This window comes from Arachis hypogaea, chromosome 14, assembly GCF_003086295.3.
Source record: "Arachis hypogaea cultivar Tifrunner chromosome 14, arahy.Tifrunner.gnm2.J5K5, whole genome shotgun sequence".
Lineage (NCBI taxonomy): Eukaryota > Viridiplantae > Streptophyta > Magnoliopsida > Fabales > Fabaceae > Arachis > Arachis hypogaea.
Genome location: NC_092049.1, coordinates 74,305,485 through 74,326,400, shown reverse-complemented (window position 1 = coordinate 74,326,400; position 20,916 = coordinate 74,305,485). Strand labels below are relative to the sequence as shown.

The following is a 20,916-nucleotide window of genomic DNA, read 5'->3' as shown; positions in this document are numbered from 1 at the left end:
TCTCTCTCTCTCCCAATCCTAATTCTCTCTTATTCTCTTATCCTTTTATTCTTTTCTTTCATTTTAATATTTGTCTCTTCTATTTTCAGTTTTTCTTTGCTTGAGGACAAGCAAACCTTTAAGTTTGGTGTTGACGCTACGCTTATAGGCTTTCTAGTACAAAAGGGAGGCGAATCATCTTCGCAAAGGAGCACAACCTGAAGAATAAAGCGACCGCTAGGATAATTAAGGTGGTTGAGTTCCTTTCATTTTTTATTCCTCCCCTCTTTTTCTATGTTATGTTCTGGTTTCCTGCTACTTTGTTTTGTTTATTGCATGATCCTTTATTAGTAGATTCATAGGTTATAGTTTAATTTTTCTGTTAAGTACTTTAATTCTAAAAGATGTTTCATGTACCACTCACTGAACTTGAATCTAAAAATAAAAGAAAAAGAAGTGATGTATTGCATGAGAAATTGAGTTAATTTTTAAAATAGTCGGATTTACTTAAATGTGGTGGTATTTTCTATGATTCTGAATGCATGACATGAATAGTGCATAATTTTTATAGTGAAGTTTATGAATGTTAAAATTGTTGGCTCTTGAAAGAATGATGAAAAAGAAAAATGTTATTGATAATCTGAAAAATCATAAAATTGATTCTTGAAGCAAGAAAAAGCAGTGAAAACACAAGGCTTGCGAAAAAAAAATTATAAAATAAAGAAAAAAAAAAACAAGAAAAAGAAAAAGCAAGCAGAAAAAGCCAATAACCCTTTAAACAAAAAGGCAAAGGGTAAAAAGGATCCAAGACTTTGATCATTAATGGATAGGAGGGCCCTAAGGAATAAAATCCTGGCCTAAGCGGCTAAATCAAGCTATCCCTAACCATGTGCTTGTGGCGTGAAGGTGTCAAGTGAAAAGCTTGAGACTGAACGGTCAAAGTCGTGATCCAAAGCAAAAAGAGTGTGCTTAAGAACTCTGGGCACCTCTAACTGGGGACTCTAGCAAAGATGAGTCACAATCCGAAAAGGTTCACCCAGTTATGTGTCTATGGCATTTATGTATCCAGTGGTAATACTGGAAAACAAAATGCTTAGGGTCACAGCCAAGACTCATAAAGTAGCTGTGTTCAAGAATCAACATACTGAACTAGGAGAGTCAATAACAATATCTGAATTCTGAGTTCCTATGGATGCCAATCATTCTGAACTTCAAAGGATAAAGTGAGATGCCAAAACTGTTCAGGATTGCAGTTGTAAACCCCACTATAAGAGAAGACATGGGCTTAATCGAACTCTCATTCTCATGCAAATTCACATCCTAAGCTTATATTAGTTTTGGTTGCTTGAGGACAAGCAACAGTTTAAGTTTGGTGTTGTGATGCGTGAGCATCTTGTCTATCTTTTCCTAGTGAATTTGCATCTAAATTATTGAATTTAATTAAGAATTAATCATATTTTAGCCACTATGGATGCTATTTTGAGTTTTGTACAATACTGTTTATTTTAGGTAGCATTTGGCGGAATTTAATGGAGTTTCTGCAGAGAAAGAGAAGAAGCCAAGGAGATGACCAGCGAATACCGACGCGGACGCATGGCTCACACGATCGCGCGGAATGGAGGAAATCACAATGACGTGATCACGTGCCTGACGCGAACGCGTGGACTGGAATCTGCACAAATGACGCGAACGCGTGGAGGACGCGGACGCGTCACATGCGCCACGTGCAGAAAAAGTAGAAAAACGTTTGGGGCAATTTTTGGGCTGTTTTGACCCAGTTTCCAGCCCAGAAATCACATATTAGAAGCTGCAGAATGGACAAATCAAGTGGTCCCACCCATCAGCTGAAGACTTGTTAATTAATTCGAATTTAAATTCAAATCTTAATTTAGGAAGAGATATTATTTTAAGTTTAATTTTAAATATTAGGTTTTAAATTTATTAGGATTAGTTATAAAAAGGGATCTGATACCATCAGATTAGAACTCTGTACATTTTTACCTGAATCTTTATTTTCTCTTTTCCATGAGCAACTAAACCTCCACTGTTAAGGTTAGGAGCTCTGTCTATTTCTATGGATTAATTTTATTGCTTTTACTATTTTAATTTATGTGTGGATTTATAATTTAAGAATTGTTTTCGCTCTTTATTTTATGAATTTGGGTGGAACGGAAGTATGACCCTCTTTCTATTTGAGTTCTTGTAAAACTTGGAAAAGCTCTTTACCTGAACAACAGCTTGAAAACTATTTTTCCTAAATTTTAATTATCTGAATTTAATAGGATACGTGACATATAATCCTTTTACCTCTTGGATAATTAGAGTTTTTGTGGCACATAAACTAGAAATTGATTATCACCCTCTAATTGGAATTAATTGACCAAGGAATTGGCAGTTAATGAATTTTAGAGGAGACTAGGAAGGTCTAAGGAATTAGGGTCTAGTCACATATAGTTTGCCATAAATTAAATCTTGCATAATTAAATTAGTTAGTAAGAAAAGTTAATCCGGAAAAATAGATAACTCTGAAACCTTTAGTATCTTCTCCATATATTATTCCCATCTTAATTACTTGCCTTTCTTCAATATTTTTGATATTGTTTAATGTCTTTTATATTGCATCTCAACACTATTTTCTGTCTGTCTAACTAATCCTATCAAACGCTATTGTTGCTTAATCCATCAATCCTCGTGGGATCGACCCTTACTTACGTAAGGTATTACTTGGTACGACCCGGTGCACTTGCCGGTTAGTAAGTGTGGTTATAAAAATACCGCATCAGTGTTGTGATGCCAGGGCATCATGGCCTATTTTTCTATGCTTTTTCAGTAGATTTTAATTCAGTTTTCATACAATTTCTGCTGATAAAGGAGCAAAAGTATGAAAAATCTCTGCATGAAACAAAATCTCAAGCATAGGTGAATTTTAGTTAATATACATGGTAAATATGATGAAATAGATCACACTAAGTGAAAGTATGATTTTGAGCATTATTAGCACACTTAGTATAGTAAAGTTTATCTTGTATGTTACTTTGATACACTTTGTTTGCTTGATTTCAGACCAAACGAAGCAGAGAAGAGCCACGTTAGTGGCTACGTTAGCGCCACTAACGTGGCCATTAAAGTGGAAGGAAGGAAAGCTTGGGAAGCTAGTGAGAACGTTAACGCCACTAACGTTAGCAAAAGGCAAGAAGACCCACGTTAGCGACCTCGTTAGCTTCACTAACGTGGGCACTAACGTGGAAGAAAAGAGAAGCCCCAACGTTAGTGAGAAAGATAATGGCATTAACTTTGAAGAAGGAAAGGAAAACCCCAACGTTAGTGGAAAAGGTAAGTGCCACTAACGTTTGCGAAGGCTAGAAGACCCACGTTAGCTTTCACGTTAGTTACATTAACATGGGAACTAACGTGGAAGGAAAGGGAAACGCCAACGTTAGTGGAAAAGGTGAGTGCCACTAACGTTTGCGAAGCAAAGGAAGACCCACGTTAATGGCCACGTAGGCAAAAATCTCACCCGGCAGCCTGACCATGCCTTCTTCAAACAAGAATAACTTGAGCCACAAAGCTCCAAATGAGGTGATTCCAATGTCATTGGAAAGTAGGATTCCAGAGATTTCCAAGCATATATGGCACTACATGGTGGACACTAAATTTGAGGGAGAAAACCTGCCCCGAAAGTGCAAAGATGAACATGGTATCAACCTGTAGTAAGGCCAGCTGACCTCTTCACCTTCCAAGAAGTATAACTCGAGTTGTAGAGCTCCAAAGGATGCGCTTTCAAAGGCGTTGGAAAGTAGACATCCAGGGCTTTCCAACAATATATAATAGTATGGGGTGGAAATTAAGTTGAGCTTCAGAAACTGGCAATATTCATCCCCTGATTGCTAACGTTATTGTGACTCACGTTTTTCAGTAACGCTGGCAACTATGCCAGCGACCTTGTCCACTTCAAAGGAGCATAACATGAGTTACAGAGATCTAATTGAAGTGATTCCGGTTGCGTTAGAAATCTAACATTCATAGCTTTCCAATGATATATAATACTCTATAGTGGGAATGAAATTGGAGCATAAACCATAGGTATCTTTTAAGCCCCAAAACACCAACTGGGTAGCAAGTGTGACGTTAGCCACACTAACTTTAGCACTAACGCCGCACTTGCAGCGTTAGTATGGCTAACGGCAGCAATAACGCCAAGTCATCTTGGACCTCAATTTGATTCACTTCTCTCTCAAGTCCACTTCAAAGCTCAAGCAAGCAAGCCCACAAGTGTCAACCAATCAAGGCCACAAGAAGCATCTAGAATAGAAATTTTCTTTTCATTGTAATTTGCTTTTAATTTCATTTTGTAATTTAGGAGAGCCTATATAAAGGCCTTAGTTTTTACATTCAAGAGGATTCTAGAATGGAGAATTGAAGAAAGGGGGAGAGAGTGAAGACCAATTCGAACTTCTGTGAATTGGCACACTCCAAGGGGAGTGGGTCTTTGGACCCCTCCCCTCCTACACTCTTCTTCCTTTTCTCTTCTTTTCTTTTCTTAGTAGTAGTTTAATTCTAGTTTGTACTTTTCATTTATGAATTTTGAAGTTTCAATTTTAGTTTCAATCTTCATCTTTACTTTTTTGCACTTTCTTTCTTTTCTATTTTGGTAGAGCAATGATCAACTAACTCTTTTCATTGGGTTAGAGAGCTCTATTGTGATTCAATGGATCAATAATTGTTTTCATTATTCTTCTTCTTTCTTTTCTCTTGATTTTACAAGAAAACTTTCAATCTTCATCCAATTGGATAGTTGTCTTGGAAAAGAAACTATTCATACTTGGATCTCTTCTGAACCTTGGAAGAGGAGTGAAGAGATCATGCTAGAAATACTTTCTCATGTTGGACCAAATTGGGGTTGGAAGGATATGGTGACTATAATCCTACCAAAACTTGATTTGGGAATGCATGTGGTATAATCAGTGACCATCCTTCATCTCTTCTCATGAGCAATTGAGCAAGGAATTGGCTATTGATCAAGATTTGAGAGATTAAATTAGAAGGAATTGTAATTCGATAACTTAAGATTGCCAAGGAGATCAATGAACACATTGATTGAGGAAGAGATGAGAATGAACTTGATCTGGAGGATTGCAATGTCTCTTGATCCCAATGTTCATTTTTAGTTCTTACATTTACTTTACTTGCCATTTTACTTTTCTGCACTTTATTGCTTTCTTTACTTTTATGCCATTTACATTTCCTGTTGCTTATCACTCCAATATGAATCGTCTGACTAGGATAATTAATCAACCATTGATTGCTTAATCCGTTAATCTCTGTGGGATTCGACCTCACTCTTTTGTGAGTTATTAGTTGACGATAATTCGGTATACTTGCCGAAGGAAAATTATTGAGAGACAAGTTTCCGTGCATCAGGAAGGTGTAAAGGTTCTTACCAATTCACCAACCATATCATCGTCATCCAACGAAGGCACCAATTACTCTTCCATTGATACTACTAATAATATTTCTTTTGATCTAGGTTTTGACAACATGGCCGCTCCAAGAAGAGTTACTCTCAAGGAAGCGGGTGCACCGGATTTTGTTCTCCAACCTCTACTTGTGCTTCATCCCAACTTGAATGCAAACTTTGAACTCAAGACCGCTCTCATCAATCTCTTACCAAAATTCCATGGACTTCCCGCACAAGATCCAATTAGACACCTCAAGGATTTTCATGGTGTATGCTCGACTACTAGGTGGGAAGGATCCGATGAAGTGGCTATATGGTTATTTGCCTTTCCCTTCTCTCTTGGGGGAAGAGCCAAGGAGTGGTTCTATACCTTGCTTAGTGATGTTGTGTCCGATTGGGATTTGCTTAGGAGAGAATTCCTTGATAAGTTCATGCCCGTGGAAATGACGAACAAGTTAAGGAAGGAGATCTCATGTATTGTACAAGGCGAGATGGAAACTTTGTATGAATATTGGGAACGGTTTCACAAACTTCTTGAATCATGTCCCAACCATATAATTGACACTCAAGTCTTGTTTAGCTATGTGTGCCAAGGCATAAGGGAGCAAGATAAGAATTTATTGCATGCTTCAAGCAACGGTTCTTTGTCAAAGTATCGGACGGCGAAGGAGGCATGGCAACTCATTACTGACTTGGCCAAGTCCACTCAACTTGCTGGATGAATAGTCAAACATCCAAAGGCCGTAAATGAAGTTTCCTCTAGTGGTGAGACCGCTACCCTTACCAAGACATTGTGTGAAATGACAAGCCTTCTAAAGCAACTCTAAGTGAATCAATAACCACCTCTATCTCAACAACAACCTCCTCCTCAAAACCAACAATGTCAACAATCGGTCCCTCAAAGAGTGTGTGGCATTGGCTCATGCTATTCCCACTACACGGACGAATGTCCAAGTCTCCAAGAAGATAACACTCTAGCGGCTACCCACAACTTTTATGATCGCCCTTACTATGAACGTTCCAATCAAGGATACCATAACCAATGGAGCAATTCTAACCAAGGGTACCCCCAACAAGGAGGCAACTATAGCCAAGGGAGTAACAATTCCAATCAAGGATGGAGGGATAGCTCCAACCAAAGTTGGCGGGACAATTATCAACAAGGAGGAAGGGACAATGGAGGCAACCAAAGATGGAACAACAACACTTCACAAAACCGTTATTCACAAAACCCTCCAAAATACCCTCAACTCAAGTCTTAATGGCCTCACTTCTACTCTCCAATCTCTTATTGCTCGCATGGAGCCACCTTCTATTCCCACTCCTTAAGCCTCAACCTCTAGTGCCATACCCTCTCAACCTTTGCCCAACCCCAAAGGTGGCATCAACGTCGTAACCTTGAGGTCCGAAACGCAATTTAAAGAAAGAGATTCAACGGCACCTAATCCGATGAAAGTTGCTCAAGAAGAGGAGGGAGTTGAGATAGAAGAAATTGAAGAGGAGGAGGAGTCACATGTAATAGTTGAAGATGAAGAACCACAACCAAGGAGTGAAGTCCCTAGAAAGGAGAGAATTTTAGAGGAAGTGGCTCAACCAATTCCATTTCTTACATTGGCAAGAAAGGCTAAGAAGCGTGTAGAGCTTGACCCAACAATGGTAAAGATGTTCAAAAAAGTGGAGGTAACTATCCCCCTCTTTGATGCTATACACCAAGTGCCTAAATATGCAAAATTTCTTAAGGACTTGTGTATGAACAAAGATAGAATTCATGAGTTGGAAACCATTCCATTGGGTAGTTCCATTTCGGATTTGATGGGATCCATTCCGGAAAAGTGTGTTGATCCAGGTCCTTGCTTAGTTTCTTGTGTCATTGATAGAGTCCAATTCATTGATTTTATGTGCGATCTTGGTGCATGCGTTAGTATTATGCATCTTTCCATTTATCATCTATTGAAGCTCCCATCGTTGAAGCGGTCGGCGGCTAGGTTTGTCTTGGCGGACAAGAGCATAATAACCGTGTCGGGTATTGTGGAAGATGTGTTGGTCGACATAAAGGGTTTGATATTCCCAATTGATTTCCATATCATTGAGATGCCACCAAGCGAATCCGAGAGGGCATCATCTATCCTACTTTGGAGGCCATTTTTGAGGATCTCTAGATTCAAGTTGGATGCCCATTCGGGAACTTATTCATTCGAGATAGATGGGAGAGTTGTAACTTTTAGCCTAGAAGAAGCAATGAGGCACCCACCGGAGAACCATTCCGTATTCCGATGTGATTTAATTGACAACATTGTGGCAGAAGTGCATTGTGCAAAGCTAGAAGAGAAAAATATGATTGAAGAAAATAGTGAAGATTTAAGTGAAGAAGTTCAAGCGGCAAGCCAAGAGAAAAAGCTAGAATTGAAGCCATTACCACCCCACTTAAAGTATTCATACCTTGATGAAGCCCACAAGTTTCCGGTGATTGTAGCAAGGGAACTCAATCCTCAACAAGAAGAGAAGTTGCTACGCGTTTTGAGGAAGAACAAAAGGGCAATAGGGTGGAGTTTGGCGGATCTAGTGGGGATAAGTCCCCAAGTATGTGAGCACTGTATCTTTTTGGCAAGGATTAGTGTTAGTGACTAGAGGGCGATCCAACAATAAACGCAATTACAATTTTACTCTTGAGCATTCCAACTCAAGGTCCTCCTTTCAATCAACTCTTGAGCATTCCAACTCAAGGTCCTCCTTTCGCGTCACTTGTGGAGTTTCCAATCCATGCGTTCGCGTCAGGCACGCGAGCGTGTCACTACGATTTCTCCGTTTCGCGCGGTCGCGTGAGCCATGCGTCCGCGTTGCTTCTCGCTGGTCATCTCCTTAATTCCTTGTGTTCTTTCTATTTTTGCAAGCCTCCCCTCCAATTTCCAAGTCATTCATGCCCTATAAAGCCTGAAACACTTAACACAGGGATCACGGCATATAATGGAATAAAGGAGAATTAAAATACGTAATTAAAAGTCTCTAGGAAGCAAGTTTTCAACCATGGAGTAATTTTGGGAAGGAATTGTAAATACATGCTAATCATATGAATAAGTGGGTAAAGATTTGATAAAACCACACAATTAAACACAATATAAATCATAAAATAATGGTTTATCAGCTGACAATACCCTTTATAAGCAAGTTAGTAACCCCCTTCCAGTACATCAGGCACTCAGCCTACATCAATTAAGATTGACGAGTACAAGGCCAAGATGCCATTTTCTCATAAACTCCGTCAAGCGAAAAGAGATAAACAGTTTGTCCGCTTTGCGGATTATCTCAGAACACTATAAATCAAGATCCCTTTTGTAGAGGCTCTTGAATAGATACATTCTTATGCTAAATTCATGAAGGACATCTTAAGTCATAAGAAGGATTAGAGAGAGGCCCAAGGGGATGCGTTTCACCTATCTGTCGAGAGAGGCTAAGACTTGGCAGCATATATTTAGCCATTACGTCTTGCCCACCACTCACTTCTCAGAGATTCCGATTGATATGCTAGTTCTGATTGGTTGTGTGATGGAGGGGAAGGAGGTAGACTTCCCCCGGCTGATCAGGCAGAGTATGTGGCGTGCGCACATTCGTGGTCTACTACCATTTTCTACACTGCTTACCAGCATGATTGAGCTGGCTGATGTCCCGTGGGAGGACGATGATGTGACACCACCACCCCCAGATGAGGACGACAAGGAGGTTACTATTCCATGTTGTGGGTGGGTGCACGAGAAGCCTCCACCCAGACATCGTTCTCAAGTCAGAGTAGTGAAGGAGGTAGCTCAGCCCTCATCATCAGCAGCAGTAGCAGCAGAACCCTCCTCTACATCAGCCGCAGCATCCTTGCCACCACCACCTGCACCTGAGCCGACATACCTGTTGGTACAGCGCCTGTTTTGCTTCATGGAGTGCAGCAAGCATCGTATCATGCGACGTCTCGACCGCATAGATCAGGTGTTTGTCTCACAGGGTATTGAGCTACCTCTGCTCCCAGACTCTCCAGCTTCCGACGAGCAGGATCAAGAGGAGGAGCATGTTGAGGAGCCGACTCAGCAGGAGGCACCACCGGAGACACAGGCCGCCACAGAGGTTCAGTAGCCTCTTGAGGATCCACAGCCTGAGCCTGAGCCACAGCCCAGCGCGATTGTTGACCCCCATCCCGAGCTTCAGCAGTAGCATCGAGGACAATGCTTCATCCTAAAGTGTGGGGCGGTCACCATTCGTGACCGATGAATAGCATTTATGTAGTGAATTTTTAGACATTTATCCTCTAGTTTCTGCTACTTTATTTTATTTCGCATTTTATCCTTGCACTTTATCTTTGAGATCATTTTGGGATTATTGTACATATTTGATATTGTGGATACCCTTATTTTGGTTGTTGCACACTTTTAGTATATATATATATATATATATATATATGTTTCATTTTGGCATTTGATTGTGATTAGAAAAATATTTGGATTGTTAAAACCTAGTTGACCCTTTTTGTATAAGGATTGTGTTTTGATTGAAAAGAGGGTAAACTAGGGAAAATTTTTATTTTTGAAATTTCTAAATCACAACATTGCATTAAAATAAGCTTAGTCAATATAATAAAAATTTCCAAGAATTCCATTTCTAGAGTACCACTCCAATTGGTTGAAAATTTTTTTTAGAACTTGCTTGATTAATACACTTTGTGGATCATGTTTTGAGCTAGGAACACAAGCATGAGAGTTCTGAGCCTAATTGTGTGGTTACATCATATAACCACTTATTTTCATTCTTGTGTGAATTATTCCCTTCCTATGATTGTAATCTTTGATTTGCTTGATTCTTTATGTCCATTACTTTGTGTATACATGCATTTATATGATTGAGACCATTGTTCAAATAGCTGACTTACCCAAATAGTCTATCTTTTATCTTCCATTGTTAGCCAATTTTGAGCCTATACTTAACCCATTTGTTCTTAATTGTAGCACATTACAAGCCTAAGTGAAAAACAATAAATGTCCTTAATTTGAATCTTTGATTAGCTTAGGCTAGTGAGAGTGTTCATCATTTGATTTTGGAAAAGTGGGAAACATTGGGTAAAGATAAAAGTGTGTTTTGTATTTGTGTTGAGAATCTTGGGAATTGGGAACATACTCATGTATTAATCATGTGTAAACCATATGCATTGATGTTCTTGTATACATTTTAGTTTGAAAAGAAAGAAAAAAAAATGAATGAGAAAAACAAAAGAAATATATATATATATATATAAGAAGAAAAAGAAAATATATAGAAAAGAAAGAAAAAAAAAGCAATAAAAAGGGGACAAAGTGCCCCAAAGTGAAGATCAATAATAATCAATGCATATGTGCGGTAATCAAAAGGGAATGCATGAGTGTGTGAAAAAGTGAAGAATGGATAGCTAGGTTTGTTTAGAATTGTATAGGTTATCATAGGTTAGGTGGGAAGTTTAAATTAGTCAAAGATTCAAATTTCAAGCTCACTTGACCATATGCATCTTGCCTTGACCCTAGCCCCATTACAACCTATGGGAAAGCCCTCATGATATTTGTATACATGAATAAAGTAATTGTTGATTGTTAGATGAAAAACAAATCTTGGAAAACATGATTAGGGGAGAATTGAGTGAATCAACCCCATACACTTGAGTGCCTAGAGAGGATACACATCCGGTGAGGGTTCGATAGCTTAATTATATGTTCCCACCCATGATCATCTTTTCTTACAAGTTTGTAAAATCTTTCAATGATTCAATCCAATTGTGGTTTGCTTTTATTGCTATTGCCTTAGCCTTGTGCTTGCATATGTATTCTTGGAGATTGATTTATTTTAACTAAGCCATTGCATTCATGTAATTAGGTTGCATATAGGTAGATTGCATTTAGTTAGTTTGCATTGAATAAATGTTGATACCTCTTTGCTTCTTTCTTGATTTTAGCATGAGGACATGCTTGGTTTAAGTGTGGGGAGATTTGATAAACCCCTATTTCGTGGTTTATCTTGTGCTTATTTTAGGAAATTTTACCACCTTTTCCCACATTTATTCAACGAAATAGCATGGTTTTGTAATTCTCCCTTGAATTATGCTTAAGTGTGAAAACATGCTTTTTAGGCCCTTAAATTGGTGATTTTAATTCACTTTAATTTCATTCGATGCCTTGATGTGTTTGTTAAGTGATTTCAGGTTCATAAGGCAAGTATTGAATGGAAGAAATGAGGAGAAAAGCATACAAAGTGGAGAATGCATGAAGAAACAAAGATTGGGAATGCATCAATGGGCGCACACGCGTACAAGGCGCGCACGCGCAGAATTGATTTCACATAAGGACGCGCTCGCGTACAAGACGCATTCGCGTGGATGAAGAAACAGCCAATCGACGCGCACACGGACATGGCGCGTACGCGCCGATACCAGCACGTGACTTACTTAAAGACAAAATGTTGGGGGCTATTTCTGAGCTTCCTAGGCCCAAATCCAACTTGTTTCTGAGTGTATTTCATGCAGAATTGAAGTCCAAGCAAAGGTGGAGCAATTAGTTAGTCAACATGAGCTTTTAGTTAGTTTTCTAGAGAGAGAAGCTCCCTCTTCTGTCTAGAATTAGGTTAGCATTAGGTTAAATTGTTATAGATCCATGTTTAATTCCTTGCTTTCCTCTTGCTTCTTTTATAATTTCTCATGTCTATGTCCTGATCTCTTTATTTGTAATGCTAATTTCTTATTTTGTCTTCTTTTGTGATGATGAACTCATGTTGGATTTGGTTTACAATTAATGTAATTTGATGTTGATGTTTCTTTCATGTTGATCTTTCTTGTTATTGTTAAGTTCTTGCTTATGATAGTCATAGTTCTCCTTAATTTTATCATTTTGTGATGTTTAATTTTATTGCACATTAGGTGTTTGACATAATGCTTCCTATAATTTTTGAGTAGTTCTCTAGACCCTTGGCCTAGGCTAAGGGGATTGAGTGATCTTGAGTCCTTGGGCTTTGTTGAATTGGTAATTTTAGAACCCTTGGGGATCAATTTGATAACCATTGACTCTAGCCTACTACTAAGTCAATTAGTAGCTAGGTTGGGACTTATGGATTGATGTTGATCAAGCCATTTGACGTACTCCAAGCCTAGGATTAGACATTAAATACTTAAGGCTTTAGTGAGTAGACCTAATGAGCTCGGTTTCGCATGATTATCAATGTTTGAATTATCGACAAGGATAGTGATCTCAATTACCTAAGTCTTAGCCACGAGTCCTTTACCTTGCTTATTTTAATTGCTTGTTTGATTTACTCTTCTTGCCATTTATTTTATTGCCCCTTTTATCAACCAAACCCCCCCCCTCTTTACCCCTTCATAGCCAATAATTGACCACTTCATTGCTATCCTCGTGAGATGACCCGGAGTCTAAATACTTCGGTTAATTCTTATTTGGGGTTTGTACATATGAAAGCCAAAATTTTTTATGCGAGAATTGTTTGTTGGTTTGGAGCTATGCTTACAACGAAGTAATTCTTTTCTTTAAGAAGAAATCTAGACCATCGAGAAAAACCTCATCATCACATGGCTTGAAAAATCTCCAATGCACGCGTACGCGTGTATGACGCGTGCGCGTGGCCCTTAATTCTCTAAAAGCTCATTTCTTCATGAATTCTCCACTTTGCATGCTTTTCTCTTCAATTTTTCCATCCAATACTTACCTCATGAACCTGAAATCACTCAACAAACACATCAAGGCATCAAATAGAATTAAAGTGAATTAAAATCACCCATTTAAGGTCCTAAAAAGCATGTTTTTACACTTAAGCACAAATTAAGGGAGAATTATAAAACCATGCTATTTTATTGAATAAATGTGGAAAAGGTGATAAAATCCCCTAAAAGTAGTACAAGATAAACCACAAAATTGGGGTTTATCAAGGTAACAGATGAAATACAGGAAACTTTGACTGCTCCTAAAGTAGAGGAAAAGCCTCCTAAACTCGAGCTCAAACCATTACGATCATCCCTAAAATATGCATTTTTACGGGATGAGGACACCTATCCTGTGATTATAAGCTCTACCTTAGAGCCATAGGAAGAGGAAGTACTAATCCATGTGCTAAAGATACACAAGACAGCTCTTGGATGGATTATAAGTGACTTTAAGGGCATCAGCCCAACCATTGCATGAACAAAATCCTCCTGGAAGATGACGTCAAACCTGTGGTACAACCACAAAGGCGACTGAATCCAGCCATGAAGGAAGTGGTGTAGAAGGAAGTCACTAAATTATGGAGGCTGAGATTATTTATACCATCTCTAACAGCCCTTGGGTGAGTCCTGTTCAAGTTGTTCCCAAAAAGGGAGGCATGACACTGGTTCATAATAAAAAGAATGAACTGATTCCTACAAGGACAGTTACAGGGTGGCGCATGTGCATTGACTATAGAAGGCTCAACAACGCCATCAGGAAAGATCATTTTCCTTTACCATTCATAGATCAAATGCTAGAGAGACTAGTAGGACATGCCTTTTATTATTTCCTAGATGGCTATTCTGGATACAATCAAATCACAGTAGATCCACAGGATCAAGAAAAGATAGCATTTACATGCCCATATGGTGTGTTTGCTTATAGGCGGATGCCATTTGGCCTGTGCAATGCACCTACCACCTTTCAGAGATGTATGCTCTCTATCTTCTCTGATATGGTAGAAAAGTTCCTTGAAGTATTCATGGATGACTTCTCTGTCTTTGGAGATTCATTTGAATCATGTCTTGACCATCTAGCCCTAGTTCTTAAACGATATTAAGAGACAAACCTAGTTTTAAACTAGGAGAAATTTCACTTCATAGTGACTGAAGGAATTATCCTTGGGCATCAGATTTCGAACAAGGGAATAGAAGTGGATCAAGCTAAGGTGGAAGTGATTGAGCGATTACCACCACCCACTAATGTCAAAGGAATAAGAAGTTTTCTGGGACATGCAGGATTCTACAGGAGGTTTATAAAGGATTTTTCTAAAATTTCTAAACTCCTATGCAACCTACTAACTACTGACACTCCATTTATCTTTGACCAAGAGTGTCTGCAGGCCTTTGAGACTCTGAAAGTTAAGCTTATCACTGCGCTTGTAATCTCTGCACCCAACTAGGACTTACCATTCGAGCTTATGTGTGATGCCAGTGACCATGCCATTGGCGCAGTTCTGGATCAGAGACATGACAAGCTTCTACATGTCATTTATTATGCCAGTCATGTTCTAAATGACGCACAGAAGAACTATACCACCATAGAAAAGGAATTACTTGCAGTGGTTTATGCCATTGACAAGTTCAGATCCTATCTATTAGGATCTAAAGTAATTATCTATACTGACCATGCTGCTCTAAAATATCTCCTCACTAAGCAGGATTCTAAGCCCAGACTTATAAGATGGGTGTTGTGATGCCAAGGCATCATAGGCTAGTTTCACTAGCATTTTTCTGTTAGTTTTAGTTGTTTTATGCATTTTCTTGAGCTTAAAGTAACCAAAAATGGTTAAATGAAGAACAAAGTAATGAACCATCCAAACAATATGATTTTGATGCAAATTCCATGAGTTTTAGTTATATTACTTAAATGCTATGAATGAAAGATTTCTCATGAAATTTTGCAAGACTTTGATGCAATTGTTTGGATGATTTCAGGGAAGAAGAGGCTAAGCAAGGAAGCAACAAAATCAATAAAGGAAGCTTGAATATCACATGTGGAGTTTAAGTTCCAGTTTAAGCCTAAACTGGAGCTTAAACGCCAAAATCATGAAGGATAAGAAATGCTGGGATTGAAGTTTAACCTCCAGTTTGACCTCAAACTGGAGGTTAAACGCCAGAATGAAAAGCCTCACTTAAGGAGCATTCCACGTTTAACCTCCAGTTTGACCTCAAACTGGAGGTTAAACGCCAGAATGAGTATGCCACCCAGGGAGGAGTTCCACGTTTAACCTCCAGTTTGACCTCAAACTGGAGGTTAAACGCCAGAACCAGGAAGAGTACCAGGGAGCCATTCCACGTTTAAGCTCCAGTTTGACTCAAACTGGAGCTTAAACGTGTTCGATAGCTTTTCTACTCCAGGGTTGCTCTCTCCATCTCCACGTTTAACCTCCAGTTTGACCTCAAACTGGAGGTTAAACGTGTTCGACACCTCCAGGGCCACCATTCCAAGCTTCCACGTTTAACCTCCAGTTTGACCTCAAACTGGAGGTTAAACGTATTCGACCTCCAGTATACCTCCACCCTTTTCCACGTTTAACCTCCAGTTTGACCTCAAACTGGAGGTTAAACGTGTTCGACCTCCAGGGCTGCCTTTCCTATCTCCACGTTTAAGCTTCAGTTTAACCTTAAACTGAAGCTTAAACGTGTTCGACTACATGACTCTCCAGGGCTACCTTCTTCCATTTCCACGTTTAAGCTTCAGTTTAACCTTAACTGAAGCTTAAACGTGCTTCTACAAAAGGCCTCACTGGAAGTGTCTGGCGTTTAAGCTGCAGTTTAAGCTTAAACTACAACTTAAACGCCACTCTTGGAAAAGGTTTCTGGGCCAAAAATATTGTGATTTAAGTTAGTCTTTGAGCACAAATATTAACTTAAACTTACTTTGGTATGAAACCCAATTGAATATCATGGTTTATGGGATTGGGCCTGAAGGATTGATGAGTTTGAAATCTCAATTTATTGAGTCATGTGTCATTATTTGATTATCACTAAATTGGCTCAATAAATGTTACAGGATTTGGATCAACAACCTCATCAAGGTTATGGATCATAAACCCAAGGCAAAAGGAAAGCAAGGAGAGGCCTCAAAGCCCAAGAAGCACAACTGAAGCTCAATATAGAAAGTGTATAAATAGGATAGAAGTTAAGTTAGAGGGGACTTTGACTTTCACTTTTAGCTAGTTTTCCTTTTCTTTGTAATTGAATTCAGAGCTATGATTCACTAAACCCCCTTTCATTGGGTTAGGGAGCTCTATTGTAATTCAATGAATCAATAATAGTTTATCTTCTTCTTCAATCTTTTCTCTTGAATTTTGTTAGAAAGCTTCTCGATCTAATTCCATTGAGTAGTTGTCTTGGGAAAGAAACTACTCATACTTGGAATCCTTCGGAGCCTTGGGAAAGGAATGGAGGATTCATGCTAGAGAAGCTTTCTCACAGTGGATTGGATTGGGGTTTGGATGGATATTGTGACATGTAATCCTACCAAATTGTGGTTCATGAAATTGTGTGGTATAATCAGTGATCAAGCATCATCTCTTCTTATGAACATTTAAACCAAGGGATTGGGAATTTGTTTGTTTTTAGAGAGCATTGGTGAGCCAAGGAATTGGGATCCAATCATATAAGATTGCCAAGCAAAATTTAATGAACGCATTGGTTGAGGAAGAGATAAACATGTTTTGATTCGGAGATCTCAATATCTCCTATAACCCAATGAATTCCCCATTTCTGATTTCCCCTTTCTCTTTACATTCTGCAACTCAATTCATGCAATCACCCCCATTCCCTTTTAATTTCAGCAATTTAGTTTCTGCTCTTTAATTCATGCAATTTAAGATTCTGCCATTTAATTTTCTTGTCATTTACTTTTCCCGCCAATTTTACATTCCGCAATTCTCATCTCAAATCTTGATTCCGCTCAACTAGAACACACTTCTAATCCGAATTGCTCACTCAACCAATCCTTGTGGGATTCGACCTCACTCTATTGTGAGTTTTTACTTGACGATAACCGGTGCACTTGCCGGAAGGAATTTTGCCGATCGTGCAATTTCCTAAATCGTAGCATAACTAGTTTATGCGCATCAAGTTTATGGCGCCGTTGCCGGGGATTGGTTTTCGATTGACAATTCTCAAATTGGAAGCTAACTAGATTGAGCAATTTTCTCTTGCTTTGTTAATTCTGTTCAAGATACTTGTTGAATTTTAATTTCTGCACTTGGTTACATGCTTTCCTTCTTTATGCCTTTAAACTCATGCAACTAACTCACTGACTCACTAACTGTTTGAATTAATTCCTCAATTGAGCTAACCATACTCTTCCATTAACCAAGAGTATTTCACTTGTTTGTGTTTGAGCTGTGTTCTTGTATGACAGGTAGGAGAGGAGAGACATCAACTCCTCCATATACCGAACCAGAGAGGACCCTTCATAGACTTAGAAGGGAAGCAAGAGGGAAGAGAGTAGTGGGAGAAGAGGAATCTGAAGGAGAATCTGAGGACAATTTTGAGGAAGCTTTAGATCTCAACATGGATAGAGAAGTTCACAACCATGAGAGAGCTGATGAAAACGATGCCATCCCTGAGAGGAGGGTTCTTAGTTCATACATAAACCCAACCTCTGGGAATTGTGGTAGTAGCATCCAGAAACCACCCATTCAGGCCAACAATTTTGAGCTCAAGCCACAGCTAATATCACTTGTGGAAAATCATTGTTCCTTTGGAGGAAGTGCTAATGAAGACCCAAACCAACATCTCACAAAATTCCTGAGAATTTGTGACACTGTGAAGTCCAATGGAGTCCAGGAAGATGCCTATAAACTGCTTTTGTTCCCATTTTCACTTAGGGACAAAGCAGCTAAGTGGCTGGAATCATTCCCAAGGGGGAGTCTAACAACATGGGATGAGGTGGAAAGCAAGTTTCTGGCACGTTTCTACCCTCCACAAAAGGTCAATAGGCTTCGATCTGAGGTTCAGACTTTTAGACAACAAGATGGTGAAACTCTCTACGAGGCATGGGAGAGATTCAAGGACTTGACAAGGAAATGCCCACCAAACATGTTCCATGATTGGGTGCAACTGCACATCTTCTATGATGGGCTCTCTTATGAATCAAGGAAGGCTGTAGACCATTCATCAGGAGGTTCATTGAACAGGAAAAAGACTGTGGAAGAAGCCATTGAAGTGATCGAGACAGTGGCTGAGAATGAGTACTACTATGCATCAGAAAGGCACAACACTAAGGGAGTCATGGAGCTGAACCATGTTGATACAATTCTAGCCCAAAACAAGGTGTTTGCCAAGCAACTAGCAGAGCTTACCAGGCAATTAGAAACAAAGCAAGTGGCTGCAATACACACACAAGATCAAGAGGAAGTAGGCATTGAAGGAGGTGATTGGGATGAGGCTAACTATGTGGGAAACCAACAAAGGCAATCATATGATCCACATTCCAACACTTACAACCCAGGCTGGAGAAACCACCCAAACTTTGGGTGGGGAAACCAACAAACCCCACCACAAAACCACAAACCTTACAACCACAACCAACATAACAATTCCACATACCAAAACTCCAACCAAAGATCATACCAAGCCACACAAAACACTTACCACCAACCATCATATCATGGCCAAAATAATCAACATACCCAACCTAATCCGAACCAACAATTTCAAGATCAATTAAACCGGATAGAAGGAATGCTTGCAACCATGAGCCAAGACATAATTGAATTGAAAGCTTTTAAGGAAGAAGTAAATTCTAACTTGCAAAACCAAGGAGCTGCCATCCAGAAGCTAAAAAATCAAATTTTGTATTTGACTAAGCAAGCCCCTGGGACAAGCGGTTCTCATGCTGCCAAGGCTATTGCAAGGGAGGAATGTAAGGCCATAACCCTCAGAAGTGGAAAGAATCTAAAGGAGATTTCAAGGGAAACCACAGAGGATGAAGCAAAGGAAAATGTGAAAGACAAAGAACAAGGACAATCTGTTACACCGTTTGCAACAAAAGAAAAAGAAAAAGAGGTCTTGAAGCCTTACACACCTAAAGCACCTTATCCTCAACGTTTGATAAAAATTGAAAAGGATGGCCAATTCTCTAGGTTCTTGGAGATTTTCAAGAAGCTTCAAATCAACATTCCCTTTGCTGAGGCAATAGAGCAAATGCCACTCTATGCAAAATTCTTAAAAGAATTAATGACCAAGAAGAGAAGCTGGAGAAATGAGGAAACTGTGTTGTTAACTGAAGAATGCAGTGCCATCATTCAGCACAAATTGCCTCAGAAATTGAAGGACCCAGGCAGTTTCCAAATCCCCTGCATTATAGGAGAAGTCATGGTGGAGAAGGCCTTGTGTGACTTAGGGGCCAGCATCAATTTGATGTCGCTAACAATGATGAGAAGAATGAAGATTGAGGAAGCCAAACCAACAAGAATGGCCCTCCAATTGGCAGATCGAACTTTTAAATTCCCTCATGGGATAGTTGAGGATTTGTTGGTGAAAGTGGGAGAATTTATATTTCCTGCTGATTTTGTAGTGTTAGATATGGAGGAAGAAGCCAAAGCTTCAATAATTCTGGGAAGACCCTTCCTAGCTACTGCTGGAGCCATCATAGATGTACAAAAGGGTGAACTCACTCTTAGACTACATGATGAGAAATTGGTGTTTAATGTATTCAAGGCAATGAGCTATCCATCAGAATCACTAAGGGAATGCATGAGGGTTGATGTAGTGGACATTGCAGTACAAGAAACTTTTGAGGAAACAATAAAGGAAGTGGCAGAGGAGGAGTTCACCAAGGATATTGAAGTTAGTGATATCAAGGGTGCTGACACAACCATGCTAAGCATGCCAAAGAAAGTGAAAGAAGAAAAGGAAGCACCAAAACCTGAGCTCAAAGCATTGCCCCCTAATCTCAAGTATGCATACTTGGGTAGTGATGAGAGTCACCCTGTTATCATTAGCTCGGCCTTGAGCCAAGAACAGGAAGAAGAATTGATCAAGGTGCTGCAAACTCATCAAGATGCCATTGGATGGACCCTAGCTGATTTGAAGGGGATAAGTTCATCCATATGCATGCATAAAATCTTGTTAGAAGAGGATGCTAGACCCTCCATTCAAGCTCAGAGAAGATTGAATCCCGTCATGAAAGAAGTGGTACAAAAGGAAGTCAGGAAGTTATGGCAGGCAGGGGTAATCTACCCCATTTCTGATAGCCCATGGGTTAGTCCCATCCATGTAGTTCCCAAGAAAGGTGGCATAACTGTGGTGCCAAATGAGAAGAACGAACTCATACCCACAAGAACCGTTACTGGGTGGAGGATGTGCATAGACTACAGGAAGCTCAATGAAGCCACCAGAAAAGATCATTTCCCACTCCCATTCATGGATCAGATGCTTGAAAGGCTTGCCGGACATGCTTACTATTGCTTCTTGGATGGATATTCAGGCTACAACCAAATAGTAGTTGATCCTAGTGATCAAGAGAAAACATCATTTGTTTGTCCATATGGAGTTTTTGCTTATAGACGCATGCCCTTTGGATTGTGCAATGCACCTGCCACTTTCCAAAGATGCATGCTGTCCATCTTTTCGGACATGATTGAAAAATTTATTGAGGTCTTCATGGACGATTTTTCTGTGTTTGGGGATTCTTTTCCCAGCTGCCTACACCACCTTGCCTTGGTGCTTAAGAGGTGCCAAGAGACTAACCTAGTATTAAACTGGG

General features: G+C 39.5%; 1 non-coding gene across 1 annotated transcript; it reads right to left on the bottom strand.

Moving 5' to 3' along the window:
• Positions 1-18,143: 18,143 nt before the first annotated feature.
• On the bottom strand, positions 18,144-18,247 carry LOC112745950 (small nucleolar RNA R71). Its single transcript, XR_003173854.1, has one exon. It is a non-coding gene; the product is annotated as a small nucleolar RNA R71 (small nucleolar RNA).
• Positions 18,248-20,916: the final 2,669 nt, after the last annotated feature.